Genomic DNA, 16004 nt, shown 5'->3' on the forward strand with positions numbered 1-16004 from the left:
TTTGATGTTACAAAAAAAACAAAAACAAATCTGGTAGGGTACATAGGTTTCTTTTTTATTAATAGTTTAATGTCTTTTTAAGCCAGGCATACTTTTGCTTCTTTATTTTCTACTCATATGCATTTTTTTGTCCATGTGTGTATCCTAAAATTTCTAGATTTAGTAGGAGCAGACAGAAAAGGCATTTTGTCTGCTTCCAAAATTAAGTAGAAATACTTTCAGCTTTTTCCCTATTCAGCATGATGTTTGCTGAAGTTTTTACATAGGACTTGCAACTTCCAATATGAGGACTTTATGCATGCATGAATGAAGGATTTCATCAAATGCCATTTCTACAGTTCATTAGAAGATAATCTAATTGTTAGCCTTCATTCTATTGATATAATGTACTATTGTTTTTCACTATATGCGATTTTTAAATGTTTATTTGATTTTTTAAAGATTTATTTATTTTTATTACAAAGTCAGCTATACAGAGAGGAGAGACAGAGAGGAAGATCTTCCCTCCAATGATTCACTCCCCAAGTGAGCCGCAATGGCTGGTGCACGCCGATAAAATGCCGGGAACCAGGAACCTCTTTTGGGTCTCCCACATGGGTGCAGGGTCCCAAAGCTTTGGGCCATTCTCGACTACTTTCCCAGGTCACAAGCAGGGAGCTGGATGGGAAGTGGAGCTCCGGATTAGAACCGGTGCCCATATGGGAACCAGGGGCGTTCAAGGTGAAGACTTTAGCCACTAGGCCATGCTGCTGGGCCCATGTTTATTTGATTTTAATTATTTAATTGTAAATGGAGTTTACAGAGAAAGATCTATTTCCTGGTTCACTACACAAATGATTGCAATGGCTGAAGCTGAACCAATCTGACATCAGGAGCTAGAGTTTCTTCTGGGTCTACCAAGAAATTGTGGTGTCCAATGAATTTGAGCCATCCTCTCTTGCTTTCCCAGGCCACAAGCAGAGAGCTGGAGCAGCCAGAACATGAAGCAGTGCCCATACAGGATCCTATTGCATGACAGGCAAGGATAAAATCAGTGAGCCAGTGTGCCTGGCACATTGACTCTATCTTGAATCAGCTCTGTGTCCTTTGGTTACATCCCACTTGGCTGTGGTGGATGATCCGTATGTTGTGCTCTTAGAAATGATCTACTATATGATCTATGAGTCATTGAATGATTTAATCAGAAGAAAGTGTTTTGAAGAGATGAAACTAACAGAAAATATCAAAACCCATGTGATATAATTTTGGTTGATGTTTGTTGGTGAAGCATCATTTTCTGCAAGAAGGTTCTTGATTTTCATTTCTTCAGCTACACGTTAGTCATTTAGTAGCATGTTATTATTTAGCTTCATGGTGTGGTTATTTTCTTTTTTCTTCCTGTTGTTGATTTTGTTTTGTGTCTTTTAATTTTAGGGGATGTATAGTAGCTGTGTAATAGAGACTGTTGTATCTAGTAACACGTTATTAACTTCATGGCATTGTAAATTTCTATGTTTCTTTCTATCATTGATTTTGTATAATGGCTTTTCATTTGAGGGGATGTACAGTAGCTGTGAAATGGAGACTAACATCCAGGTGTGAGAATACAATGTAGTATGCATTTCTACTTCCGGACAAATATGGACTTACAATGAAACTGTTTACTATATCTTGACAATGGTATGTTAGACTCTGTGCCATTGTCCATGCCTGAAATGAAGGACATATGACTGTGGAAGAATAACTACACTTTAGTAATAATATAGAGGAACTAGGTGGGGGGAGGGAATTGGGGAGGGGATAAGGGAAATGCCAGGAGTCTATGGAACTGTATCATAAAATGATAATAATAATAAAATGTAAAAAAAAAGAATTAATCTGCTAAAAAACTATACTAAATTTATTAAAATTCTTTCTGCTTATGCTTATCAAATATGATTTCAAGATAGTTTTTCTTTTGCTTCTATGTTAAATTCACTCCAGGATGTCATCTAAGGCTTTTTTATGTGACAGGGATGGGTTTTCTTGATGTTTATCTTGGAAATTACCCATTTCTTCCTTAATTTTTATGAGGGTAGCTTCAATGTAAAGAGTGTGGTTGCTGGCTTTTTCTTTTTAAGAAATAGCAATATATACCAGGCCCAGCAGCGTGGCCTAGTGCTAAGGTCCTCGCCTTGAACGCCCTGGGATCCCATATGGGCGCCAGTTCTAATCCCGGCAGCTCCACTTCCCATCCAGCTCCCTGCTTGTGGCGTGGGAAAGCAGTCGCGGATGGCCCAAAGCTTTGGGACCCTGCACCCGTGTGGGAGACCTGGAAGAGGTTCCAGTTTCCCGGCATTGGATCGGCGCGCACCAGCCTGTTGCAGCTCACTTTGGGAGTGAATTATCGGATGGAAGATCTTCCTCTCTGTCTCCTCCTCTCTGTATATCCGGCTTTCCAATAATAATAAAATCTTAAAAAAAAAAGAATTAGCAATATATCTCCATTAACACTGACTTGTATAATGTCTGCTGAAAAATACACTACTGTTCTAATAGGCATCTTTAGTTGTGATTTGGTGTATTTTTCAGCAAATTTTAGTTTTCTCTGTGTTTTCTTAGAGCTAAAGTAAGACATGGACTTGAGGTTTTCTTCTGGTTATTTATTAGAGGATGCATGGACTTCCTACGGATTCTAATGTTATTCTCCAGATTGGGGAATTTTTCAGCTATTTAATTTCAAAGGTCTTCTATGCTCCCACACCCTTAACTTATATCTTTCTCTTGAGGGGTTCAAAATAATTGATATTTTCTTCATTTGATGGTGTTCCAAAAATTCTGAAACTACCTTTATCTTTCATTTGTGTGAATGGAATATTTCATACTCAAGCTCACATATTCTTTTTTCTGCTTGGTCTGACCAGTTGTTCAAGGCTTCAAAGGTATCTTTAAAGTCATTTGATGATGTTTGGTATTAATATTTGCTTGTTTTTCAAGATTTCAGATGCCTCGATAAATTTCTAACTTTTATTAGGCATTGTTTCCCCAGGTTTTCTTCTGCTTAATACTTGCATTCTTCTGTATCTGTTTTGTCACCTTTATAATCATTATTTTATATTCTTTATCAGGTACTTCCTCAAACTTTTCATTGGAATATTCTAAAGCAACCCTGTCTTTCTTTGAAGGCTGAATACTTCACTGCTCTTTCAACCTTCTTGTTTCCCTGCATTGATGTCTGGCAAATCAATCGTCACTTCACTATAAAAGTGTGGCCTGCATGGTAAAGGGATTTTTTTCAAACTGATTTGCCTTCATTTTTCATTTGGCTTCAGTTTCAATTGGATGCTATATTATCCCTACATCTTACTTTGCATTGTCAGTGTAAGCCGTGGAGATCTCTGGTAGCTATGGAAACAATGGATTACTCAGAGCATGGCTAGGTGGAGAACCATCTCTTCATCATTGCCATAGGGAGGATCTTTGTTCGTAGGTAAAGCTAAGAGCTTTGCAGGAACACAGATCCCTAGCTGATGCCAATGGATGTCAGAGTCTTAGGAGAGTGGAGTGAGTATACTGGTATCTCCCTCAAGTGAAGACTGTGAGTTAGATACAGGTTCTCGGCTCTTATGTTCACAGAACTCCAACCTTCATCAATGCGCCTGGAGTCTGGTAGTGGTGACGGGTCTCAGAGTTTACTGGATGTACAACATCCCTGCTACCACCTAAAGAGCTGAACTCATGAAATTACGGCTAGCAATGGCAGCAGTACAGGTGTACAAACCCAAGACACTACAGCCATTGCAGTATAATTACTACCACAACTTGGAATGAGCCAGGCTTGTGAACTGGCCTCCTCTGTTGGGAAATCTGAGCGAGAGTCAAGGAAGCCCTGCTAATGGATCCCTGTGTGCTTGGGACATTACAATAACAAATAGTGACATGACGATGAAAAGAGCAAGGGTACAATTAGATGACCTTACTGGGAATCTAGCAACAACTACAGATTCCTCTTGAATCTAGAGTTGCCAATGTATGTTGTTTATGCAGAGGCCCTCTGTTGTAGCTCTCCTCTTTACATTTCCCCCTGAAATTTGGATTGCCCAGCCCTGGACTGTGTTGCGCTTTAGTTTTGCCATTGTTTCTATCTCCAAACTATCATGCCAGAATTTTATAATGCTGTTTTATTTGGTTCCAGGGATCTTGTTTTGGTATGTACTCCAAAATCCAACTTTCCATTTAATATTTTGTTTATTTCCTGTGGAAGAATAGGTGAATCTTGGGCACATCTATTTAACTCTGTTGCTCCAGCACCTTGTAACTTTAAGAAATGATGCTCAGCAAATTTGTAAATGGGTCTCCACTAGGATTTGTTAACATTTTAAGTGAGTAAACTATAGTCTTGAGATTTAGAGAGATATATAATTATGATACCCTGTTATCATATCATTTTTAAGATACATTCTCTCAGCATGACTTAGCTTTTATTTTGCCTTGATCATTGAGCATAGAATTATGATTTATTTCCTTGAGCATAGAATTTCAATTAAATTGTTTGCTCTACAAAACAAAATGTGTCTTTGCCCATACTGCTTCATCTAGTCAACAATTTATTTGTTGGTATGAACGCATGTTTTTAAATTTATATATTGAATAATGGCTGCTAAACTTATTGATTTACTTCTGATGAGCAAATCTCTTGCAATTACTAATATAGATTTAAGATTTGCATTACTTTCTCAACTACAAAGACTTAGGAATTAGGTATCGATGGGAAACTCATATGACCAGAATGAAATAACATTCTCATTCATTAAGTTAGGAAAGCACAAGGGACACAAATTTCAATGCAGGAAGAACTTTGAATTATGAGAACCATGCAGATGTTGAGACTTTCATACTGCATATGCAAGTTGAAAATAACAGTAAATTCTGTATATTTATATAAGATTTAAAATTCAGGATTATTTTATTTAGCAGATGAAAGTATTCACATTTTCAGGTTTTTCCATCAGCTTGACAAAACTATTTTCATTTCTATTAACTTTTGCAGAATACCAATTATTCTTTTATCAGAACCGATAAGCACCAGTGGACTCACAGCTGCATAGACGTTTCCAACAAGCCTGTGAATATCCAAGACAATTGGTTCATATTTCTGCAATACAGCTGAGAAGGATGAGATGATGATATCCACACAGTACATAATCACAAAGAAACTCACAAGCACTAAGACAGTACAGGTGGCCCGTTTTGCTGGGGAAATTCTTGGGGAAATTCTCATGCTGTGAAGGTACTCAGACTTCCTCTGATGGTTACACAAGAAAATCACCATGTACATGCTGGAGAGCAGCATGATTCCTACAAAGAAGATGTTCTGGAACAAAGAAAGTGACAGAAATAGCACCATGATGATGGAGTTCATCGTGAAAAGTGAGCAGTTTTTGCTGACATTGAGTAGATTGGTCCTGTTGGAATGAGCTACAGTATAGATGATCATGTGGCTATTGGAAGACAGGTTGCGGAACCAAAAACAGAAGAAATCAATGACAATATAATGTGTGAGTTTCTGTTTGAATCTTGACAAGCAGAAGGAGCTGGGACTGATGGTGATGACCTGAATAATGCTCAAAAGGCAGGTATTGGAGATGGAGAGATTTCGTGTCACTCTACTCACATAGAAGAAAAGCTTACATTTTAATTCCTTTGAAACTTTCAACAATTTGAGCATGTCTTCAGATAATATGAGCAGTGTAGTAAGTAGCATTACAGTGTGAACAGAAGCCAAGTGACAGGTGACTATGTTAATGGGCCTTGGCCTATGAATCTGGTCTTCTGTGAAGATGTGGAAGACAAGGAAGAAGGCATTGGCTAATATTCCAATGCCAGCTTGAAAAAATATATACATTTTTAAATAACATTAGTGATGACTTTATTCATCTCAGCATACTGGTAATATTTCAGATACCTATAAAATAAAAGACCTTCATCATATCACATGTGATCTTCACTTTTGTCATGAAATCTATCACAAACCATCATATTTATTTAGACTATTTATGTATAATGAGCCCTGAATGCCTAATAGAAATTCCTAGATTTAAAAATTCTGCATTTCTGTCTCCACAACAAATATATTGTCATTATGTTAATTTTGAATCCTTTCAAGATTCCTCAATTTGTGGATATCAAAAAACTCTGTAGCAAAACAATCTGATTTTTCATTTTAATTTCAAAACATTTTCAAGCAAACTCTGAAAAGATGCAATGCATACATATTTTAATCTTTAGTAATTCAATAATAATAATTCAGAATGAATGGACGAGACAATTCTTCTGCAACCATAATTCATGCATGAATTAACAAAGCACACATTGCATAATTGATTAAATGATTGGTGAACTTTGCTCAAAGGTTTAATCTGGCAAAGCAAAAATGCTGGTGTGTCAGCACTGGTAACTGATTGCTCCAAAAACACATATGTGCACCCTCAACATAACATGGATTCATGACAAAATTGACTAAATTATTCACTGGTTACATAGTTGAGGGAAAATATCAATTCAGTTTCAATAATATATTGAAGCATGGAGTATATCTATGCAATCATTTTTACTTACATATGTATGGGCTTGTACTATCCTAATTCATATATCATGAGCCATGCATAAAAGTAAAATAATTAGTAAATGAATTGATAAATAAAGTAAAGTAGGCGTGTCACTTCCTGTTTCTTTAGGGGAACGTGGCTTTTCCCCGCAGTGCCCGTGTGTCCGTCTGTGTCGGTGTTCCAGCGGCTGGAGCTGAAGTCGGATCCCAAGCGCAGCCTGACCATGGACTCGGCCCTTAGCGACCCGCATTGCCAGCTGCACACTGCTGGGCCTCTACATCTTTTTCAAGATATCTTCCCAGGAGTACATCAACCTCTTGCTGTCCGTGTATTTCTGCGTGCTGGGGATCCTGGCCCTGTCCCACAACATCAGCCCCTTCATGAATAAATTTTTTCCAGTCAACTTCCCCAACCGTCAGTACCAGCTGCTCTTCACACAGGGCTCTGGGGAGAACAAAGAAGAGATAATCAATTACGAGTTTGACACTAAGGATCTGGTGTGCCTGCGCCTGAGCAGCATTGTTGGCGTCTGGTACCTGCTGAGGAAGCACTGGATCGCCAACAACCTGTTTGGCTTGGCCTTCTCCCTGAATGGGGTGGAGCTCCTGCACCTGAACAACCTCAGCACAGGCTGCATCCTGCTGGGCGGCCTCTTCAGCTGCGATGTCTTCTGAGTGTTTGGCACCAACGTGATGGTAACAGTGGCCAAGTCCTTTGAAGCACCAATAAAATTGGTGTTTCCCCAAGACCTGCTGGAGAAGGGCCTTGAAGCGGACAACTTCGCCATGCTGGGCCTGGGAGACATCGTCATTCCAGGGATCTTCATTGCCTTGCCGCTGCGCTTTGACATCAGCTTGAAGAAGAACAGGCACACCTACTTCTACACCAGCTTCGCAGCCTACATCTTCGTCCTGGGCCTCACCATCTTCATCATGCACCTTTTCAAGCACGCGCAGTCTGCCCTGCTGTACCTGGTCCCTGCCTGCATCTGCCTTCCTGTCCTGGTGGCGCTGGCCAAGGTAGAAGTGACAGAAATGTTCAGGCTGCCCCACTGTTGGGCCCTGCACTCCCTCATCAGCCTCAGCCTTCCCCTGTGAGTGACAGAATGGGGCCGTGCAGTAGGGTGTTATGAGGAGTCGAGTCCTAAGGATCCCACAGCAGTAACAGAATCCAAAGAGGCGACAGTGGCGGCGGCGGCCAAGGGGCTGAAGAAGAAGGACAAGTGACATCTCTGGGGGTTGCCCCTGGGTCCAGAGCAGACAGGCGGTGCATGGACCCAAAGGGCGTACATGGGCCGAGTCCACAGGAGGCCCTGGGTGGGCAGTGCATCTCTCCAACCAAGCCTCCAGGGCCTCGCCTTCCCTCTTAGCCTCCTCTGGCTTCCCTCTGTCCCCTTCCCACCTTCCCACCTTCCCCTATGGGCAAAGCTATCCCCAGCCTCCTCCCTTCCCAGAAGCCAAGTGGGGAAAGTGGGCATGATTTTTAGACTTTTGTATTGTGGACTGACTTTGCCTCACATTAAAAACTCCTCCGTGAAAAACAAACAAACAAACAAACAAACAAACAAACAAACAAATTAAAGTAAAGGCTACTGGGTAAGAATTAATAAAAATAATACATAAATAAAGAAAATAAATTGGCAAATAAGTAAAGAATACTGGGTAAGAATTTCAATATATGCCTCTTCTACTACAGAATTATGAGGGTGATGTTCCCTAAAGTGTGTCGCTCTGAATTAGTCTGAAATAGTCTACCAGGTCCTGAAACAGATTTGATCTTGAAGATCATCAAACTTCCTCCATGTCCAAAGAGACTTTCCATATTATCCAAATTCACTGAGGAAGGTGTGGCTAAAGTGAATGAATATTGACAGGTGAAGTAAAATATTTACGTGATTTCTCTTGAAAGTTGTCTTAATTCCCATAATCTAACAAGTGATAGTAGTCTACATGTATAATATATGTAAGCATGAAAATAACACATATTTATTTGAACTTCAAAGTAAATTTTGTGTGCTACATTTTTATAAGTTATGTGGCATTGGCATCATGGAAGAATAGCAGAATTTGTATTAAATACTACTTGCCTTAGAGAAATGAGATTAACAAAATTTGGGCAAAATTTGGTAACCTATCATATAATCATGATATAGAAGGAATTGGATACCTCTTTAAACCAAATGAACACTTCCTAACTATGAATGTGCAACTCAGGTCTCACTGCAAAACGTGCCAGCCTGGGGTTACTGGAACTGATAGTGCAGACCTGAGCACAGAAGTGTGCAAAGTGTTCACACTCTTTATTCTGGCTTTCATATTAAACTCCAAAGTGTTTATGTAGTCATGGATTATGATGAAACAAATATCGCAATTAAATGGGCACGGAAGTAACGATGAAGGATGAAATGTCTGGGGTTACATTAATATGTGCATAAGAGAGAAAAACTGAAATGACAGTAAGAACCCATCTGCACACCCTTGTGGAAAAATTCAGGAGTAACTTGCATGGAAATATATGTTTTAAATGATTTGTTCAAAAGGAAACAAGAGAGACAGAGAATCTTCCATCTAATAGTTAACTCCTTCAAATGCCTTTCTAGTCGATGACTGTAACTGGCCAAAATTAGGGCTGTGGAACTCCATTTTTTTCCATTACGTGTATATGAGGTCCAAGTACTTTATCCCTCAGATATTGCTTCCCAGGTGCATTAGCAACAGGACATTGAATCAGCAACATTAAGTAACCAGAGCTTGGACTTACACAAAGATATAACATGCCAGTGTTTCAGGGACAGTTTAACCACAATGATGTCCCCCAAAATAATATAAACTGTATTTTCCCTTCTTGTTTATGGTATCAATTATTAAAGATTTGTTCAATTATGAGTAGTAAACTGTATTGGTATTTATGAGTGAATATAGAGTGATTTTTGCAGCTCCATATCTTCATGAGTTTACATAATTCTTAAGGCACATAATATTCATAGCACTATAATGTAATAGGAATTTCAAATGAAGAGATGTATGTCACTAGGTTGATAGTGTTTATTGATGGAATTGAATCAACTGGCAGAATCATCACATAAACATAGTTGCACCACAATTAGCTCCATATAAGGATTTGTTCAATGACATGGACAAACCCCAGAGCAATAGAGAGAGTAAGCTAACAACAGAATTGGTCAATTTCAATGTGTCACCTATTCTTTTGATGATACAGTTTCACAGTCTGAAAATGTAATTCCCAAGGTCTTTAAGATAAATATTAAAGAAAAGGAAAACACTGGAGAGGGAGGGGACAAAAACTACACTAGGATAATAAGAAATCATACACTGTCTTTCTGGGGAGACTCAAAGCTTTTTCCAATAATCCTGCCTAAAAGTGCATTTTAGAAGCATTAGAATGAACTAAGCACCAGGAGAGATTAAAACTGTGTTTTAATTGCTGAATAACACGCACAACTGTGCATCACTCCAACAACGATGTGACAGCCCTAGAGATGCTGTCACTTAATAAGCTTAGAAATAATGAACAAGGCGTTCTGTGCTCTCTGTTGTCTCATCAGACCCCATAGGATGAGTTTACCTAAATTAAGGTCCTCCTTAAAGCAGAAATGCAAGAATTGTAAAATGAGAATTTTAAACCCTAATATTTTGTAATATTTGAAAAATCAGTCGATGTTATACCCGTGCAACTAAAAACAGATAATTCTTTTAAGATGGCTGCTTTTGTTTGCAATGACATGTTTGCTTCCTGCACTTTTCCATTTTAAATATTCTAGAGTGCTATAATTCTGTGACCAGAACTGGACGTTAGTCAAGGAAAGTTGTGAAATGTTTGCAACCTGTGAAGCAAATCAAGAATTTTGATGTGGTGATCATTTTCTACACAGTAATATCACCGTGTGTTATGAATTAGTTCTCTCACCTCTCTAAAAACTTCAACACTCTTACCAGTATTACACATTTGTTATTTTAAGAAAACTAAATATCACCTTGAAATGTATTATAAGAAACTATTTGAGGGATAAGTGTCATGACTCAATGTTCTCATCCTCTATCTGCAAGTACCAACATCACATATTGGTGCCAGTTTGTGTCCCAGATGCTTCACTTCCCATACAGCTCCATGCTTATGGCCTGGGAAAGCAGCAGAACATGACCAAAAGCCTTGGTACCCTACACCCACAAGGGAGACCGAGAAAAAACTCCTTGATTCAAATCAGCTGAGTTCCAGCCCTTCTTGCTGGGAATAGAAGCAACAAATGCAGTATTTTTTCTCTCTTTCTCTCTCCATAAATATGCCTCTGTAATAAAAATAAACAATTTTAAAAAGAAAGTATTTATCTTCTGTTGCTTTACTTTGATGTATGTTTTAACTAAACTAACATTTTAATTGTAATATAAATAGAGCATAATATTTATGTATATTTTATGGTAATAAAAGATATAATTAACAAGCACTATAATGGAAACATGTTGATGACTACCAATTGAAAACACTGCTATTTAGTGTTAAAAATGTATGCATGCTTTATTATCCTTGAGGTGAAACAGTGGTGAAATTTTTGAGAAAGAACTTAAAATACTTCCAGCTTTTAGGGAAAAATTAAATAGCACCAAATCATACTGAATTAGTGCAGGTTTGGTCCATACTGAATTAGTTCAGGTTTGGTCCACCAAAGCATACTGAATTAGTTCAGGTTTAGATGTAAAATTTCATTGAAATAACTAATATCAGGTAAATTGAATATATATTATTGTGAGAAAAACAGAATGCAATTTCATTTCAAGTACATAAAAAACTGCAACTGCACTTTTCCAATCATATTCATACAGGTACTTATATAATTCACAAAAATTGATTACTTCATGAATATAAAATTGATACAATAAATATAATTTTCCAAATGTTTTCCTGAAAATTGCCATACTTCATCCCTGAACTCACCTGCTCTTGGTGATTTCTGTACATGACACAGAGAAAGACATTTCCCCAGCTTAGCCTCTGATGTGAATTCACTATTAGATGTATCCCCAAGATATGGTTATAGGGAAGGGCTGGCGCCACCTAATCTCCCTCCAGGCCCATAAGTGTCATTTCACCTGTAGATGCAGGACAGATCTGTCCTTGGCATCATTTCAACAGGAGCCACTCCAGGGGAAAAAAAATGAACTTTACTGATTTCTAAAATACAGCAGAGCAGAGCAGCTGGGTTCCACTCTTTTCACTGGTGGACTTATTTCTCAAGGCAGGCCTGCCTGGGCAGGTTGTCTGCTCTCAGTCCTTGTCTACAGACAAAAGTAAACAATAAGCTTGACTACATGACAAGTACAAGCCACAGTTGGTTTGTCAAGCTATCCCCACTGCTCCAGGAGACTTGTGGTTGCATCTCTGCTGGCTCAGCTGTGCTGTCAGCATCTCAGTGAAACAATACAGCTCCTGAAATCAGGAAACTGCCCTCTTCCAATCCTACTCAGGAAAAGTGAGACTTCTGCACTTAGAGCAGAATGCAGAATCTATTTCCTAAACTTTATCCTACTTCAGAGCAATTTTGTTTCTGGGAGAGAGAAAGGCCCCCTCCAAATCAGCACCAAAGTGTGCCAAGGTCAAGAAAACTTATCAACTAGTCACATCCAGTCACCTGTGTTTTGCCATCTCTCCATCAGTCTCCTCTACATGTTTCACTCACAATCCTTTACATTCCACACATGCTGAAGTACAGACACTAGACTCTACCAGCTATACGCATGAGCTGCCTCTTTGTTATGTTTTGCCTAAAGGTGAATCTACAACCCAATTACAACTGCTATATTCCTTGGTCCTCTTTATGAATCCAACACCACATGACTTTCAAATGGTGATTTTTTTTATCCTTAACAAGTATGTCCCTAACCTGCATAAAAAAGACTCTTGGTTCCATTCTGGTGGACCTCTCATGTATGCTCTTTAATCAAATATGGAACAACTGCCCATCTGAGCTGTTAAGGCCCAACTTTTACTTTAAAATATGAATGTTGTTAGTCTGAGGTAGTGACTGCTGTGGAAGCTGACATGTTAGGTCTGCTCTGCCAGGCTCACATTGCAGAACTATTTACTATCCTTCATTTACACCTGTTCTCATTAGTACTGGTACAGTTGCCCATGAACACAGGAAACCTCAGAATAATATCATATGGAAAAAGGAGAAAACCTTAACTTGAATGCAGTAAAATTTTCACTGTTGCATGTGACACAACTAATGTATGTGCTAAAAGAAAATGTTTATGTTTTACCTGTTTAATTATATCATCTTCCAGGTGTGCATTTTCAAGGACAGTATAATATATGTTTTAAGATTTCCCTTGATATTTAAGATTCTCCAAAGGACTTACCATTATTTAGCACTTCACAAAATCATTTTTAGTAATAATTATTTTCTTTTAATGTAATTCATATATTTATTATACAATGATTCAAAGCATTTGAGAAGCAGAGACACTCAGGGAAAGATACAGAGCTTCCATCCACTGTCTCCTCTGCAGAATTCTGAGATGGCTGGGTCTGAGTCTCGATGGGCTGTGATCCAGGAACATAATCCATATGTTTTGCCTATGCGGCAAGGACATAACTACCAGGCCCATAGGCTGTTACATTCCAGGGATTATATTAGACAGACTCAGAAGTCAGAATCTTATACAAGACTTTAATAGAGGCATTTTGAATAAGGGATGCTTGTATTCCAACAAGATTCTCACTGTTACCAAAAATCTTACTTCCTTCAATAAAATGCATTCTATCAGCAGTTTTGAAGTGCAGAGAAAATATTAAAAGTGATTAGAGTTAAGTTCAATGATTCAGTCAAATGTATGCTTTTAGTCTTACTAAAATGTTGTGTCCTTCAATCAACATCTTCCCTTGCTGTATCTTTTTTCTATGCTACCTGATAACCTCTGATAATCAACTTTATATTCTTTTTTATTATTTCCAAAGCTAAAGAGACAAAATTTTGCCCTTTGCAGGCTTCCTGAATGAATCCTCTCTGTTTGGGCATTTCACAGAACCATTGCAAGAAATTTTTAGCAGGAAAAATTTTACATTAGCACTGGAACCCCAAATATCCCCCAAATGTGAAATCTCACAGTTGAGAATGAAATCACCCCAGCTGACTTAACTATATGTACATTATTAATCAAACTGCCGGGTGGCACTGGGATGGAGACACTGATGACACTGAAGTTGGAGAGGGATTAACAGGAAAAAATTACTCAGCCAGCAATAGAAAGGATTGATTTGTGTCTGTTTCTTCAATGCTTTGTCCGCCAAACCAACAAGGGTATTTGATATATATTAAGAAGGCAAAAATTTGTGCCAAATCATTTAGAAAAAATGGTCAGTAAGATCAACATTTACTGTGCAACCATGGATGCTAGTCTCTGCCTAACGAATTTGCATGTACTTTTCTTTTACATTTTTCAGAGCATCACTACATCATCCCCAGAAGATGTTTCCTTATCTGCAGCCATTCACATAAAAATCTAAGCATGTGGGGTCATTTTGCCATATAATTGTTTGTCCATTTGTCTCCATTAATACTTATATCATGTAGCTAGGTGCCTTAATATTTTATATTTATACATTTATTATTGTTACTCCTTCTTGGTAGATGGATCCCTTTATCATTATGTGATGTTCCACTGCATCTGTTTTAATGCTTTTCCTGGTGAAGTATATATTATCTGATCTTAGATTGGCTATACTGGCTCAGTTTTCTTTTTCAGTGTTGCAAAATGTCTTTTTCCATCCTTTCACTTACAGCTTCTGTTTTGTTGTTGTTGCTGTTGGTTAGATGTGCCTCTTGTTTTCAACAGATAGTTGGGTCCTGGGTTTTGATCCAGTCTGTTAATCTACGTCAATTGATTGATGAGTTCAAGCCATTTCTGTCCAGAGTAACATCTATAGTATGAAATTTGATCCTATCACTTTTGGATTCAATTCTCTTCGTTTAACTTTGGTTTCTTTTGTGAGTTTTAATGGGAAGATCTTCCCCTTTATCTTCATTGATTGTGGTTAAATTCCTTTCTTAGTGCCCTCAACAAATATTAGGGTAGTGTTTCTAGGGTTGGGTTAGTCTTTGTGTATCCTTCTAACTTCTAACTTCTTTTTGCTGTGGAAATATTAATTTGATTTTTCAAATACAAATGAGAGCGTTGATGGATATATTTTTGAGTTGACAGATTTTCTGTTTTACAATATGGAAAATGTCACTCCGTTCTCTTTTTGCTTGAAGAGTTCATTCTGAGAAGTCAGCAATAAGTCTTATTCATATTCCACTTTATGTTATCTGATTCTTTTAATGTGCATGGTTCAGTATGTTTTCTTTATATTCAGTTGGGGGATATTATTTCTTGGAGAGTATCATTGTTTGGCAAATCTGTTTGGGGTTCTTGGTCCTTATTGTATTTGGCTTCCAGGATTATTCCCAGTATTACAGTGTTTCTATTTTAGCTTTATTTTCCCACTTCTGTTACATTTTTATTTTTATGTTATAACTCTATAAGCTCTCTGATTTCCCTTACCATCTCCACAAACTCCACAAACTCCATCCTCTAATTTCCCCAATATTATTACAATTGCATAGTTCTTCATATAGTTATAAGTCCATCGTTCTGCTATTTAAGTATATCCTGACATTGTGGGTACAGGCAGTGACAGAGGGTCCAGCATTTTATAGTCAAGACATACCCAAGAGTTTCACATGGAGTCCATCTTTGATTTGGTAGCAGGGTTGCTTGATGCATTATGCCCTCACATCTGTATGTGATAGTTTCTATTATACAGTTGCCTTGCATCCCCTTATACAAAAAGCCATAAAAAATACTCAACAATGGGAATAAAGTTAAAACAAATTATAGCAGCATGGAGTTAAATAATGTGTTATTGAATATTACTTGTCTCGGTTATCCTCAACGTCATTATTATATAACTCTAAGATTGAGATTGTCTTTTCTCATTTGGGGAGTGGGAAACATTGGTTTCCTGATTTATGTTGCTTGCTCCTGTTCTATTCTCCTTCTTTGAGGCTTTGCAGATCTTCTTGTTTCACTTCAAGTAAAGCAGATTTTACTTTTATGTTGTGTCTGTTGCTTTAAAATTTATGGGTAAATTTTGTTACTCCTATACTGATACCTTCCTCTTTGTTTTTCCTCTAAGATGATGCTAGCTTTTTTATTTTGTTGAGAGCGCCTAACGATCTATGGGGCTGTCTAGGACAGTGCCGCAGACCAACGCCCTAACGAGGGCAGCGGTAAACAAGTTCAGGAAGTGCCTTCCCCTTGGGGCACGGCTGTGTGTCCTGCCTGTGGGAGTGACCTTTTAGCTGATTGGTCACTTCCCACGTCCAGAGGTGACCTTTTGCCTGATAGGTTGCTTCCCGCATGCAGGGGTGACCTTTTGGCT

General features: G+C 38.2%; 1 pseudogene; it reads left to right on the forward strand.

The window, feature by feature from the left end:
* The first annotated feature begins 5288 nt into the window (after positions 1-5288).
* On the forward strand, positions 5289-7958 carry LOC131481726 (minor histocompatibility antigen H13-like; annotated as a pseudogene).
* The last annotated feature ends 8046 nt before the right edge of the window (positions 7959-16004 follow it).

Source organism: Ochotona princeps, chromosome 13 (assembly GCF_030435755.1).
Source record: "Ochotona princeps isolate mOchPri1 chromosome 13, mOchPri1.hap1, whole genome shotgun sequence".
In the NCBI taxonomy this organism is placed as follows: domain Eukaryota; kingdom Metazoa; phylum Chordata; class Mammalia; order Lagomorpha; family Ochotonidae; genus Ochotona; species Ochotona princeps.